The sequence below is a fragment of the Rhinolophus sinicus genome, linkage group LG02 (assembly GCF_036562045.2).
Source record: "Rhinolophus sinicus isolate RSC01 linkage group LG02, ASM3656204v1, whole genome shotgun sequence".
Taxonomy (NCBI): domain Eukaryota; kingdom Metazoa; phylum Chordata; class Mammalia; order Chiroptera; family Rhinolophidae; genus Rhinolophus; species Rhinolophus sinicus.
Genome location: NC_133752.1, coordinates 154,259,667 through 154,273,609, shown reverse-complemented (window position 1 = coordinate 154,273,609; position 13,943 = coordinate 154,259,667). Strand labels below are relative to the sequence as shown.

The 13,943-nt window shown below is 37.7% G+C and overlaps 1 protein-coding gene across 3 annotated transcripts in view; it reads left to right on the top strand.

The window, feature by feature from the left end:
* TMEM117 (transmembrane protein 117) overlaps positions 1-13,943 on the top strand; it is a 382,792-nt gene that overhangs the window by 54,930 nt on the left and 313,919 nt on the right. The window lies entirely within an intron of this gene.

Sequence of the window (13,943 nt, the reverse complement as noted above, 5' to 3'; positions counted from 1 at the left end):
TTAACAGTCATTTCAACCCAAAATAAACTTTACAATTTAAGCATCTATGTACCATGTTTTTCTACCATGCTGTTGGAAGACTTTAAAAATCAGAGCCCTCCTCCAAGAAAAACATGTCATTGAGATTATTCACCAAAGCTGTCCTAGGCTTTGAAACATTTTCAAGGAAGAGTTCAAAAAATGTTTCGAGCAACTGGTAATGTTTTGAGAGATGGAATACTTTTTATAAGCCCAAAGTCAGTGGTTCGTAACCTCATTGGGGAGTCTAGTCCTTTTGAAAATTTGCTAACTATCAAACATCTGATCCTGACAAATGCACATACCAACATGTAACACATTGCATTTACTTTAAGAGGTTTATGGGCCTCTGAAAGCTCATTTGTGAACTGTCTGCAGGTTTTTGGACTCCTGTTAGGAAACCTGACTTTAAAGGCGTATCTACTAAACTCAGTGTCTACATCTGATTCATTCTCTACCATAGGAAACTACCTTATGTTTAATAAATATTGATTAAATGAGACAATTCTACTAATAAAACAATCATATTGTTTTATGATCATCTTTTAAACTCCTTACTGTCCACATATTCACATAGGTTAATAAAATTTTTGTTAGGTTTCTGTTCTGTCACATTGTGACATAAAGGACCTAATTATACCTGAGGGGCAGGGAGTGAACAGAGAGGGACTTTTACTTTATAGAAGGGCTGGGACTCTCTCAATGGCATTTGCAGAGGAACTGGACACAGGAAAAGGAGCAGCAGCAATGACAGGTGAATCTGACCATGTGCAACTGTCACTCTATTTAAACCTCACTTCCAGTTGTTCTCCAAGTTTCTAAGTCCTTCTAATATTTGCCACTGTGTGACAAGTTGTCATTACAGCTTGCACTATATTCTCTCTAGAAAATCAATACAAATTGGATTTATGCAAGGCACAGATTCACACATTACACATTAATAAGAGAACAAGGGAAAATCTTGACATCTCCTTTTAATTAAGAACTTTGTTCACTTCTATTATGGCAAAAGAAAAATCGTTATTTTTTCTTGTTTACAGAATTACAGTTGAGAACAACAATATTACAAGTGACTAAATATTAAATTAGTCTTGTCCAATAGAACAAAAGGTATCATGGGCTCTGTCATTTATATTGATGCTTTTCAGTAGACTTTATTCTCCTACATGTTTTGGGGCTATTAAATATATATATCCAGATGTGAAAGGTGAAAATGCTTTATCTTTTCTGTATTTTCTCTGGTGCCTCCTGGGGTAGACAAAAGATCACAGGAGAAGGCTTTGGCTAAATTCAATCAATTAAGTGCAAGCCCTATTCCCACAGCCTGATGTACAATTGATATGTGGTGGAGTGGGGGACATGAAGAGGGTTAGAGAGAGGATAGGTGTGGAGGGTTTGGTGCTACCGTGTTTCCCCGAAAATAAGACCGAGCTGGACAATCAGCTCTAGTGCATCTTTTGGATCAAAAATTAATATAAGACCTGATATCATATCCTATCCTATCCTATCCTATCCTATCCTATCCTATCCTATCCTATCCTATCCTATCCTACCCTACCCTACCATATCATATTACATATCATATCAATCATATCAGACTTATTTTACTATAAGACCCAGTCTTATATTAATTTTTGCTCCAAAAAACGCATTGAACTGATGGTCTGGCTAGGTCTTATTTTCGGGGAAACACTGTAGCAACATTTAGGGAGAAAAAACTGAGTTAGTAAACTTGCTCTGATTCTGCTTTGGTTTTGCTCCTCTTCCTCTCCGTCTGTGCTTATCCCCGTCTCAGACCTGCGGGTCTTCTAAGAATCTTAGTGCTAATGAAGACACTCTTCATTCTTCCTCTAGATTGTGATCACATTTTATTCTTCTTCATCCTTACTCTACATCTGATACAATGATTGAATGAATTCATTCATTCATTTTGTGAATAAATATGGAGCTCTTACTGTGTGCCAAGCACTGTGCTAGGTATTCAGTGGAGAACAAAAGAGACACAGTCCCTGCCATTGGCATTTTCAGCCTCTGCTAACTCATTCTGCTCTCTGAGCTATCTTTTGGGGCAACGTGATCATGCTGCTCTCGTTGGTCATCTGAAGAGGGAAAGCATGGAAGCAGAAAGGTACAGGGGGGAAATAGAATGGAGAAAGGAGAGGGATTCCCTGTTCCAACTGTTTGCTCTTCACGAACAAATATGTTCAGTGACTTAATGCTCACCACGCTAATCTCTTTGTTTTCTTAAAAACTATTGCTTAAATTATTAAGCTAAAACAAGAACACTGTGTAGAATTTAGAAAATGGAGCAAGGTTCGAAGAAGAAAAATCCTCTAGAGACCACCACTGTTAATATTTTGACATGTTCTCTTAAGAATATGAATTTATAAAGCATGAACTTACACTGTGTCTTCAATATTTATCATTAACCCATGCCTTTCAGGTCATTTAATATCATTTATAAATACATATTAATAGTTGCGTGATTTTGTCACCTTATTGTACCATAGTATTTGGTGGAACATTGAGGACGTTCATAGGATGCTGCCTTTATTTTACTATTTACATCACTCCAATGTGAACATCTTAGCCCATAAATCTTTCTACATTGTCGGAAAGACAATGAAGTGTCATTGCATTACTGCTGCTGGAATATGCAACTCCTGGGTTCTGATGGTGCTCTCTGTTTAGCAACTAGAACTGAAGTATCTAAAGTTGTCTATTGCAGCTTTCCTACTCCATCACAGGACTCGTGTGTTTGCTAGGGATGAAGGAGCTAAACCCTAAGCCAGGTAGATATACTGGTCTGAGCCTCTGGCTCCTTCTGATTTCCTGTTGGCTTGAAGTAGTTGCAGGCTTCTTTCCTGATCGTACAATCTTAGTGTTAGAGCCTGCTCCCCTTTGCTACTCCTCCCAGGGCTCCCGCCTTGTTTCCTGCTACAATTAGTTCCATGTTAAGGTCACAGCCTCCTAGAGCGTATTCAGATTATCTGACACCATTTAGTTAAAACCTTTTATGCCCAGTTGTAGATGTGATGAGTTGCAAGCAGAGATCAAATCTGATTCATTGATACAAACATCAAATGATTAATAATAATAATAAACGTAGCTCACCTTGAGTGCATGCCATGTGTCAGGCACTTGAGTAAGTGATTTATATGTATTACAATGGAATCCGAACAACAGTCTTATAGCATGGTTACTATTGTCACTCTCACTTGGCATATGTAGAACCAAAGGTGGGGAGAGGGTACATAGCTGGCTCCAGGTCACCGCAATGGGCAGTAGCTTAACCTGGGTTGTCTCCCTAGCCCTTACCCTTACTCATTATGCTTATTATAAACATACGTGTCTAGTTTTTAGCTTAATTTGTTTTTCTTGTCAAGTTCTTCGGCTAAAATAAAATGAGGAAGTTTGTAATTCTCACCTGAATTTTCAAACCATTTTACTCATTTCCAATTGTAGGTTCCTTTTAGACAGGCATAAAGCAAACATTTTTCTGAGGATTTATAAACTCATAGAATGTTGGAGCTGGAGTGAGTGATCTCAGCAATGCTCGTGTCCTAGCATCTCGTTGTATAGACTTAGCTCATACTGTAAGACATTGGCTCGTTGCAGTGGATTTAGATTTCTGTTCCGATATCTAGATGGTGTTCTGTTCTCTGTTCCAGTTGCCTGGTCTGTGGCATGGAGTCATCCTCACCAGTTTGTCAGATTGATATTTTAGTGTTCTTCTCTAGTGGGTAGGAAAATCCTTCTGTTTCTATTTCTGCTTCACCAGAACACTCTTATCATCCAGGACACAGCCTGTGATGGACCATAACTGTCAGACACACTAACATTATTTGACAAAAATATTGCCTACACGTGGCCGCAGGACTCCCGGCAGAGTGCTGTGATTACGGCTGTTATAGGGACATCATTCTGTCCTCGCCTGGAACATTTCCTTTTTTATGTAATGAGCAACAGTGCCCTTTTTGTCTATGCAGGCTCCATCTGGTGTAATCCGATTAAAGTTGATGGTTATTTTCATGGCATCAGCAATCATATTTTTTTGTTCCATTTTTAGAACATCTCTTGCAGGGATTCTGAAGACTTTTTGGACTCCTCTTTTTGAACTTATCACCAGATTCTTGCAAAGGTTAACAGCAAGGTTTTCAACAACAACCTCACCTGAGAATTAATCACTGCCTAGACAAAAGGTTATTTCACCATGCTCATCCTTTTGGACAGCTTTGTACAGCTGAGTAGTTAATTAGTTAGAAGCTACTTCTGATTTTATTTTTTAAGATAAGTGCTTTCTGGGCTCTGAACCTTTTCTTTGAACCTCTCTCCCTCCCTCCCTCCTTTTCTTCCTTCCAAACTAATTTGATGTTTGCTAACAATGCCTCAAGTGGCTCTTGTTTCCCTTAGCTCTACGCCTGCCTCCTGAATGCTAGGAATTATCCTACATTCTACCGAGTTCCACAGCTGTCTGTCTCAACCAACACTCAAAACCACTTTAGCATTCTCACCACGCTTCTGAAAATGCTTCTTTCAATCTCAGTTGACCATCTACACACCAAATCCTCTTTTTCCTGTCTTCATTCGCTTTCATCTCTGTACAGTGTGATACTATTACATGTACTGTCCTTGAAGTGTTCTTATTTGATTTCCATGAGGAACATTATCACTATATCTGCTTCTTTTTGGTCTCTTTAACTGGTTCTTTAACTTCCAGTTTCCTACAGATAGTAAGTGAACCTCCTGAGATACCTGCTTCTATAGGTTCATAAACTCCGGTGTGTGTCTCTAGCCCTTCTGTCTCTACCCTTCTTATCTCCTCACTTTAACTCTCTCTTTTGGTGACTTTACTTACTCTTAAGAATATACTGATTAACTCTAGGTTGGTGCTGGCAAGTTTATATCTCTAGGTCCCATATCACTCATGATATTTCCATCTCTCTTAGGACTTCTCCATTCTGGTATTTGACAGGGACTTCAGATTCAATCTCTGATTCTTTCCCTCCACAGCACCCCCCGCCCCAGCAGTCAGTCTCTGCATCTTCCCCTTTTCTCTTATTGCCATATCATTTCCCATTTTCCTGAGTTTGAAATGCTGAATCCATTCTCTGACCTCTCTCTCCCTTATCCTCAACAAGCTATCAGTTATCAAATTTCATAGATTTTATCCCTTAAATGTTTTTGCACCTCTTCTGCCTCCCTGCCCCCACTCTTTTTGCCATATCAGTTCAAACCTAGAGTGCTTTTTACTGTGATATTTCAGTAACATTTTCAAGTCCATTCTTTACTATGTGGATAACTTTGTATAAATTTATCTCCTAAAGCAAAATTCAGAGAGCCTCTTCTCTGCTTGGAAACTTAATTATTCATTGTGTTCGAAATGAACTCTAACATTTAGCCAGATATTTGAATCTGACCCCACCCTACCTCTGTGCATTTCGCTCCTAGAGTCTGCTTTTGTATCTTATACTTTAATTACATTTTTGCTTTTTGTTAGTCCTCGATCTATATTGTGATTTTCACATCTGCACTTTTACTCGTGTTGTCCTCTGTAAGCTGAGTCTTAACTCTAGTTATAATAAGCCTGCCCACCTCTCCATCTTTTATTTAATAATGCCTTTATTGATTCTGTTAAAATAATGTGATCTTTCCTCATTTGAACCCTATAGCATTGCTTGTTGGTTTTTTTTTTCATGACACTTTTCTTATTGAGTCCTCATTTGTACTTTTGTTTTAGTTATGCTTAATGATTTAAATGTCTGTGTTGTTTTGTAAGGCAAAGGCATTACAATAAGATGATCAATTTAGTGAATTTACATTATCATAACATCATCTTATTTATTATTATGTTCCACTTGGTTTGAAAATCACCTTTGCTTTGAGGGTTTCTTGGTCAAGTCATGTTAATTTGTTAACCTTACCTTTGACTAATTTCTTGGAATCTCTTTATTATGACTTCGGACAATCGAGGTAGCTTGTATAAGTACAAAAGTTGGACCACATGAAAATGCTGGTTAGTGTCTGGATGGTTGTACTTTGTCTTTTTGTAGAATGTTTGGTTGTTCTCCTCACTGATGTTTTTAAGTCCTTTAGAAGGCTCAATAAGAAGCACCCCTCTTCTCTAACCAAGTTTCGAGTCAATTAAGAAAGAAGATAAAAATAAAGCATATGGTGGCCAAAATACCTCTTGTGGAAGACTATGAACTGAGAATGTGGCTGGTATCTTCAGGCAAGGGGACTTCCTAATACTAAACTCCTGAATAAAGTAGACTTCCCCGACCCCAGGCGGTACTGCAGTGACACCCCTCCCCTGGAGAAGCAGAGGCAGATTTTTGGTTTCTCTCCAGGAGACACTTGCTTTCTCGAGAAAAGGTGCTAAGCTACACATGCCAATTTTCTTATTCCAAAATGATCAATCAGGGAAGTCGCTTCTCCCTGGAAGGACTTGGACGAGGGAATAGCCATCCCCCCAGCAGTGGTAGTCTTCTGTGATAAGCTGATGATCAGAAAAAAAAATGTTATGACAAGTTATAATGGCTTGATCCCAACATGTTTCGTAAAAGGAACAGTTGAGGTTTCGGGTAACAACTTTGCATTTAACTGGTATCTAAAAATGATTTCTTCATATATATATTTGATGTGCCAACTAGGATAGTACCTGGTCACACATTGGCAGTTTCATAGATGTGGCACGGGTCCCCAGTGGGCTCCTGCAGTAGATGTCCCTGTTTTGTCTTATATGTTAATGATAAACCACAGTGGCATCTAGCTTGTTACAATATCAATATTCTTCACCATCAACACATCATGAGTTATTATTTCCCCCAGGCACTACAAATAACTATTTCCAAGAATGTACAAGAGTCTAACACAAATGAGATTATATTTGCAAAGATTTTCTCTCTGAAGTTGCTGGTTTGCATACCTGATTAAGTGAAAATTTATAAGATAATTTTTCTGTCGTAATTTCCAGTTAGCATACTATAAAATTTTCAGTTTCATTTTGTGTAGTCATATAACTGCACTGAGGACAGATAGTTCTTTGAATTAAAAGTATGGAGAAATATACCGATATTCTAACCACAGATTTTTATGTCCTCATATACAGAAAAAATAAATGTCAGTAATATTTGACAGTGATTAAATCATAGAGAAATATAGTTGTGATGCTCAGGATGGGAGAGCAATTTATACTATATAAATATTAAATTATAGCCATCAAAGGTTAGGATAATGACTGTACAAGTACTCTTGAACAAAACACTTGCAGTATAGCCTAGGAGACCATAACACTACATGAATGTCTATTAAATAAAAACTAAATAAAACAGTGGACTCAGGAGGGGTAGGATTTCAAGCAAAAATATACTGTGAATTCTAATGGGTGTATGTCTTTACCTCTTTTCTGTAAATGCAATTTGTTAATTATCCAGAGTGTGGTGTGGCTTCTTATTTGTTTTGCTTGTTTGTTCTTTCTATATCTGAGATAAATTGTAAATCTCAGTAGATTAAAACTTGGAAGCAATATTGCCTACATATTTAAAGACGAAAGAACTCTACCATCTAAATTATAATTCACTGTTATTCATTCAGTTTGCATAGATACAGATCTTCTAAAATAACCCATATCTATTATTTTATTGTTAATGTAAGCATCAAAACTCTAACTAAAATGGTATAAAATATGGTAAAATATGACATGTGACTTATAGAGATCAAAAGAAAATATCATTAGTGATATGTACTACCCAAAGGTTGCCCTTTGAAATTATTCAGTTATTTTGAGGCTTTCATGCTATAAAGGTTATTTTCACAAAGATTCTTTTGCTCTGTCATCATCATGGCAAACATTTTATTAAGGTAAAGTAACCATTTACACTTGACAATTATACTTTTATTTCTACTTTGTGGTCTCAGCACATCCTTTGCTTCCTAATGGTATCCTGGTGTGTTTAGACAACTTTCTTTGTTGATGTCCCATCCATGGAATACTTTTCTTATTTCAGTTATTTTTATTCTGTTCCCATTTCAATTAGTAAGTCTTAAAAAATTTTATAGTTCTTATAGACTATAAATTTACACAAATCAGTCCTGAATATTTCATGTATTTATTTAAGCCTGACTAGAAGTGATTAATTTTTAAGTGCTCTGATCCAATTTCATTTTATCTTTTTTTTTTTTCTTTTTTTTTAAGATTTTATTGGGGGAAGGGCAACAGGACTCCATTGGGGAACAGTGTGTACTTCCAGGATTTTTTTTTTTCCCCAAGTCAAGTTGTTGTCCTTTCAATCTTAGTTGTGGAGGGTGTCGTTTTAGCTTCAAGTTGTTGTCCCTTCAGTCTTAGCTGTGGAGGGCGCAGCTCAGCTCCAGGTCCAGTTGCCATTTTCTAGTTGCAGGGGCACAGCCCACCATCCCTTGCGGGAGTTGAACCGGCAACCTTGTGGTTGAGAGGACGCACTCCAACCAACTGAGCCATCCGGGAGGCAGCTCAGCTTAAGGTGCCGTGTTCAATGTTCTTAGTTGCAGGAAGCAGAGCCCACCATCCCTTGCGGGACTCCAGGAGTTGAACCGGCAACATTGTGGTTGAGAGCCCACTGGCCCATGTGGGAATCGAACCGGTAGCCTTCGGAGTTAGGAGCACGGAGCTCCAACCGCCTGAGCCACCGGGCCAGTCCCATTTTATCTTTTATTCTCTTATTTTAGACATAAGAATTATAACTTAAATGTATTGTCAGGTATTCTAATATTTAAAATCTTAAATATTAACTTGGTCTTTAAAGAATCTTATCAGTGTGTTGCTGTGGGTTCATTTTATATAATAGAGTCATATGACAGATAAAACATAAGAAGGAACACTTTTTTTTTCTCTTAATGGGTAAGGATAATTTTTTTTAAAAAACTTTTTAAAAGTCTTTTGAGTTAGCAGACTTTGAGCCAATCTCTTACTGACAAAATAAACCCTACAGTCCTAGAGATGGACTGGATCATAAAAGTCATATAATCTAGCCCTTTAGGTTATACCTGGCAATCAGCCATTCCTCCTTGTCTGCACTTAAGGGAACTTACTACCTACTGAGTCTATCCTATAAGCTTTTGCTATTACTCCAATATATGAAATATGTAACAATTAAAATGACTTCCTAGAGGAGATCATTTCTGACCTGCATTTTGAGACCTGCAGGAAATACAGGAATTCATAGAATGATGGGGCAGGAAGAGTATCCCAGGCAGAGGTTTCAGCACCAACATAGGAAACTGCAAGCTGTTTAGTATTGATGGAACTAGAGTGAAAGGTAGGAAATGGTGCGAGTGAGGAAAGGTATGCTGGGATCAAATCAAGCGATGCCTTCCAAACTTGAATTTTATACTATAGGGGAATGTTGATTGTTGAAAGGTTTTAAGTGAAGGGGCAATGTGATCATACTTGTATTTTAATTAGATCTATTGGCTAGGTGGAGGTTGGATTTGAGATGGAAAAGGCTACATAAGAAACACCAGTTAGGTTGTTGCAATAATCCCTTTAAGAGACAATGGAAACCCAAATTATGAGAGAAGATTGTGGATGTAAGTTTGTAAAATAATAGGACTGTCGATTGAAATGGAAGATGTGCAAGAAGAAAAAAATATCAAGAATGGATCTTAACCTTGAGTTATTTTGAAAATGATGAGATGGTAAAATCAGAAGTAGGAGTGGATTGAGGGATGAGAATAATCAGATTTGAGGTATGGGTATCTTACATGCTGGGGCAAGAGATGGATATTTTGAATTTGTTTTTGTAAACTTTGAATTAGCAGTAGGACATTCAGGAGGACAGTGGACAGGTGACTCTTCTAGTATGAAGCTCAGAAGGAAAAGTCTGTGCTGGAGATACTGGATGTTAAACTCATGGGAGTAGATAAGACCATATAGTGATATGATACAGACAGAGACTGAGAAAAGATCATGGGGAATATCATTTATGGAACAAATGGAAGAAGAAATGCTCAAAAAGGTGATGGAGAGTAATCAGGAAACCAGGAAAAGAGAAACAAGAGTATTTGGTGTTAGAGAAGCCAAGGAAATAATGTCAAAAACAAAGAGTGAACAACTGCTTTGCCAGATGTAACTTAGATGTCCTGTAAGTTAAAGGCCAATATATTTCTACTGGGTTTGGCAATGGTGGGGTCTTTAACATTTGCTGGAAAAAGTTTAGTAGAGTGTTTGCATTGCAAGTAAGATCTCAGTGTATGAAGGTGATGAAGAGTGCTCTTTCTGGAAGTCTGGATGAGAAGGAAAGGAGAATGGATGGTAGTTCAAGGACATGGGGTCAAAGAAACATTGCTTTTAGGATGGGCTTAAGAGGCTCTATAGACAGAGGGAAAAGAACCAGGAGAGAGGGAGAGATTGGAAATACAAAGGAGAGAAAGGATGGTTGATGGAGCAAGGTACCAAAAGAGGGGAGGTATGGTTGTAAAAGGCACGGGTGGGATCTTTTGCACGAAAAGCAATGCATCCTCTGAGAAAAAAAAGGAAGTAGGGATAGCACTAAAAGCAGATAAGTGGATGTATGTGAGTGGGCATGAAGTTGAAAGGAAATCATGTTTGGTGGCAGCAATATGTCTTTGAGGTTGGAACCAAGATCGTATTCTGAGAGTGAAAGAATCTTAGTAGGAACTTTGGCGTGAAATTGGTCATTTGCTGAGGAGGATGGGCAAGGGAATTGACAAAGACAAGGAAAAGTGTTCTGTGCAGCGCTGTGGCAGCTGCTAAGTTTGGGGCTCCTGATTACGTAGTGGCTTATCAGCCCACTTGTGTAACTTTTTTCCACAGCAGTTTACTGAAATCAGATAAAGCAAACTGCAGCTCTGCTTTAGAGTTGGGGTTTTACAAGGCAAGTATAAGACACATATTGGGTACATAGGAAAAAAAGGGGTTGAGCCAAAGAAAGTCTGGCAAAGAAATAAGAGTTTCATGCTGACTTGGAGGGACTAGAGCTCAGAAGGTGGCTAATTGGGAGAAAATGAGGAGGAGGGGAGGCTGTTAAAGAGCGGACGGGCTCCATGAGGCTTAGAGGGCAGGGTAATAGCCACATCTACAAACACAGACGGATTTTAGTCACACAGGCGAATATTGCTTGTTCATTTGTTTGTGTGTCGCTTCATGTTTTTGTATGTTGACCAAATGTTTATTTAAGACATGCTGTGTACCAGTGCCAAGGAGATGCTAGTGGTGAAGAAGACAGTCCTCACTGCGTTACAGTTTATACACAGGTGTGGTGCACACAAGTAGACAATGAATTATACCAAGTCTCGGGCTGTAAGTCTTCTGAGAGGTGACTGCATCATTGCCAACAAGATGTGTTTTCCCATATTTTACTTGTAGAATTTTTCTCTTGGAAGGCTTGAGGGCATAGAGTCCAAGACAGATTTTATTAGTAAAATCTAACATTTTATGAATAAATATACACTCAGCTTTACAAATATATCTCTTATTAAAATAAAAGTCATTTATGACCTTGTCAGAAATGTATCCCTCTTAGTCCCGTCTTTTACTTCTATTGACCTGTAAGGACTATTTTCATTCAGTTTTCTCCTAAAACGCATCTAAAGGAAATTCTTCTATAAAATTCTGAATTCTGTGCCCTATAGGAAAGGTGGCATATAATTTATTATCCAAACCAGTCCACTTAAGAAAGGAAGGGGTACTATTGGTAATTATGCCGGGACAACAGTTATAAGCCACTGCTGTCCCAAGCAAACCAAATGTATGTTCACTTTACAGAGCAGAGACAGCGCTTTTTCATATCACCTCCTCAGGTAATTTTGAGGTTCTTGGTTTGATGTGATTTGACTCAATATTTGGGTCACACCAGTTCTGCCCTGAAATATTGCAACACTTTTATTGTATGCTGCAAGTGAATGTCAAGCCATGTTAACCTGCCATTTTGTGCTAATGACTTTAATGACTGAAATTAGTGCCAGACAATGAGCTTGGCCATGACAGCATAACTGGTACTGTCACATTTCTCTTTTTACTAACTGTATTATTTCAGCCAGTGTGCGGTTAACCCACCACGTTTTATTTGCAAAGCACTCTTAAATCGCCAGCATTATTATTTGACTTTTAAAGTATATCCATTAGTGAATTTTTTGACTATGCATATGTTAAGAAGGAAATTCACATTTATATTTTCAAGTGACTCTAATTGCTGGTCTTCACCATTCTTCAAATAGGTCTTGGTTTGAAGCTGAAAGGACTGGAAGCAAAGGGAATTTTGAACAAAGAGAGCCCATGAGTCTAAAATAAGGTCACATTTTCAATATATACCCGAATGATGATTGACTTTGAACAGCTCCCTGCCTTGCTCATAGCTGTATCTTCACCTAGAACCATGGCTGGCATGTAATAAGTACACATTAAATATTTGTTCAATGAATAAGTAATATTCTTTACAGTTTGCTCTACGATATCTATAGCATTTGTTTTTTTACTCTGAAGCATTCTGTGCTTAATATCTATTTATAATAGTCCTGTCAATGTGTTGTGTGGAGACTTGCAATTCCCTAGCTTTCCATAATTATTGATTCAATTAATCGAATAAGGTTGTAATTTGCAGTGCTAGTATTGTTTGCTTGGTAGAAAGTTTTCCACATTCTTCTTTTGGCTATAATTCACATTCCTTCTGACTTTCAGATTCGTCCTTTGCTTTTCTTGTGCATGCCAAGAAACCAGATGATGTAACCAAATCTCCCTTTTTTTTGCTCTATTTAAAGTTTTAGCTAGGGTAATGTTTCCGTTAGCCTGGTTTCCCATTGAAATCTAAAGTGCTATTTGAATAAAAGTGAGGTACAAGGGAAAGTCTAGTAGTTAAATCTTAAAAAACAAACAACCATTTCCTCCTGTGCTCAGTAACCTATAAGAGGGCTACTGCCTATCCCTAGAGAGATAATTTCCAGATGGAAATACATATTTTTTTCATAACTTTAACTTATCATCAATAAAACAAGAATATTTTCTTTAGTGAGAAGTTCTATGATAAGATTTCAGGGTTATCTTATTTTAATTATAGTTCCTATATGTATATCATCTTCCATATCATTATTTGGTACGCTTTCTCAGGAATGGAGATATTAGTAAGTATAACAGACAGTTTATCTTAGGAAAAGCCAGGGTGACCTGTGTTCATTTTTTCCTTCATCCCAGGATTTTTTAATCTTCCTCACCTTTGAGGATACTAATGCCCTTGTTTTTCTTCTCTACCAGTGATATCAAACATTTCTCTGAATGAATTCTGATATTAGTAATTTTTACTTTAGTAGTCATCTTAATACATTTTCCTCCTTGAAATGTTTGCATTTTAACATTCTTTCTCATTTTAGCATCTGCCTTGGTAAATGGAATGTTATTCAGGGTGGAAACTATGTTTTGTTGGGAACCACACCAAGTTCTGTAACCCGCGTACATACCTTCCCTCCCCAACCCACACACTGGTGAGCATGCCTGGTTATGGGTACGGACATTTTAGCTAAGAGTAAGGTTAAGTCATCTGTCTCTTATGACAGAGACTTTATTTTTCCTTTTAAGTTTTCATGTACCTTCAACAATTGGATCTTCATGTAAGTGAGGTCTGCCTTGGTTTTATTGTGGGACCAGAACTGGGAATGGGTTTACGGAGTTTATGCGAGGTCTTTACCATTTGCCTTAACTAGTTCCAGATGAATGATCAAAAACATGTTTATGAAACAGGAAAGAGCAGGTGGTAGTGCTCTAATTCATCTTATTTTCATGCCAGCATAACTGACGATCTCTGCATACTGTAGTCTCATGGTAGTATTGTTTGCTCCAGCATGATATAGGGGTTGTCTTGGACTTCACACATGATCGGTTGTTTACAAAAGAACAAAAGGACATTATATAGTGGTTTCACTCGTAAGGCAGTTAA